At 62.2% G+C, this 1,702-nt stretch overlaps 1 protein-coding gene across 4 annotated transcripts in view; it reads left to right on the plus strand.

Moving 5' to 3' along the window:
* The first annotated feature begins 6 nt into the window (after positions 1 to 6).
* GREM1 (gremlin 1, DAN family BMP antagonist) overlaps positions 7 to 1,702 on the plus strand; it is a 15,329-nt gene continuing 13,633 nt past the window's right edge. For 2 of the 4 annotated variants that reach the window (XM_015424124.1, XM_015424122.1), the window contains exon 1: positions 229 to 485. The gene's annotated coding sequence lies outside the window, so the exon portion shown is untranslated. Of the gene's footprint in view, positions 42 to 228; positions 486 to 1,702 lie in introns of those variants that run through there. The other 2 variants (XM_015424123.1, XM_015424125.1) reach the window with 2 other exon arrangements.

The following is a 1,702-nucleotide window of genomic DNA, read 5'->3' on the forward strand; positions in this document are numbered from 1 at the left end:
CCGGGGAAGCCGCGGAGCAGCGACCGCCGCCGGCCCTGCAGGTGAGGCAAGGCAGGGTCGGGACCGCAGGCGCGCCCCGTCGGGTCCTTCGGTCGGTGTCACTCGGGAGCAGGCGGGCCAGGAGGGCCAGGGCCAGGGAGTCTCCTCCTCCTCCTCCCGGAGGAGCCGCCTTTCCTTTCGCGCAGATCGGTGCCTCCGGGAATCAAGCGAGATCCAGGGGGAGGGACGCTGGGCTGAGTCTACCCGGGGGGAAAGGCTGAGCATCAAATGGAAACTCCTTTCGAGAACAGATCCGTTCCCAGTTCGGTAGACGCTCCGTGCCGCTCGGAGAGCACTTTCCTGGGAGCCGTTTCGGTTCGCCGGCGCAGAGCTGACTGCCCGGCTTGACCCTGGAATGGTTCCGGCGCCTGAGACCAAAGCGACTTTGGTGGGCGGCCGGGTTGGTCGGAAGCGTCACCTTTGAGAGCAACGAAGCTTTGGCCAAGGTATGAGCTTCCGTGCGCCAGCAGCACGCTTCTTTCCTATCTGCGTGCCCTCGAAAGCTTCTGTTTTGAGTAAGAGTTCGTTGCACTTAAAGGGGCCGCTGGACTCGAACCTTGCTCTGCTTTGGGATAAGTTTTCCCAAGGGCCGCTCGATAGTTTGTTTGTAATAATAATAATAATAATAATAATAATAATAATATGATAATGATAATGATAATGATAATGATAATGATAATGATAATAATAATAGGCTGCCTCTGAAATCCCGGAGCGGCTGTTCCGTTGGCTGGAGCAGACCCTTTACATGGATTCCTTTCCGATCTCCGTCCCCCATCGGCAGTCTTCACACTCGGTGCATTCCAGTCGGAACTAGCCGGCGCGGCCGGAGAACCTCCCCGCCCGGGCTGCCGTGTGTGACAGCGAGCGCGGCGGCGGCGGCGGCGGGGCTCTCTCTCTCTCTCTCTCCCGGAGGGCGCTGCATTGGGCGGCTTGCTCCCGAGTCCGCGTGGCGCGGGGTCCCGCTCCTGCCACTCTGCAGCCCCGCCACGATTAAAACGTACCTCGCCTTTGGGGGAAACCGCCCCCTTCCTTCCAGCCGCACGGGGAGGGAGAGGGGCTCGAAGGGGGTTTTACCTCCTGTGAGTCGGGTGGCCGAACTCCGGCGCAGGAGCCCTGCCCGCGTGGGACTGGGCAAGACCGCAGAAAGCCTCTTTGCGCCTCGGCTGTGGCAGCGCCCGGTGCGATCCCAGACTCCGATGCCGCCACACACGCACACGCCCCGGCTAGGCTCTGGGCAGCTGCACGCGCCCCGGGGACCGTTCCCAGACCAAGGCTCCCTCTGAGCTGCGAAGTCTTGTGAGCAGAACGTGTACTTTGTGAGCGACTGGCATTCAAGTTGTGGGCAACTGATTTGGCTACTGCATAGATTAGTTTGCTCTGGATGAGCTAAGACCAAAATGTGTGAGCTGGAGGCTAAAAAACGGTGAGTTAGCTCACACGAACTCAGCGTCCCAGGATCAACCCGGCTGCTGTGCGGTGAGTCGCCAGCAGCGGCCCTGAGCCCGGATCGCCGCTCCCTTGGACGGCGGCGGGTGTGTGTGTGTGTCGGTTTCAAGTGGTGCCGCCGCCCGGCAGGGGATTCTCCTGCGAGCCTGGAGAGGCAGGGCGACCCCCCCCCCCCCCCCCCCGGAGCGCCCCCGCTCCACCCCCCCCCCAATCG

This window comes from Gekko japonicus, unplaced genomic scaffold (assembly GCF_001447785.1).
Source record: "Gekko japonicus isolate JY-2015 unplaced genomic scaffold, Gekko_japonicus_V1.1 scaffold1081, whole genome shotgun sequence".
NCBI classification, from domain to species: domain Eukaryota; kingdom Metazoa; phylum Chordata; class Lepidosauria; order Squamata; family Gekkonidae; genus Gekko; species Gekko japonicus.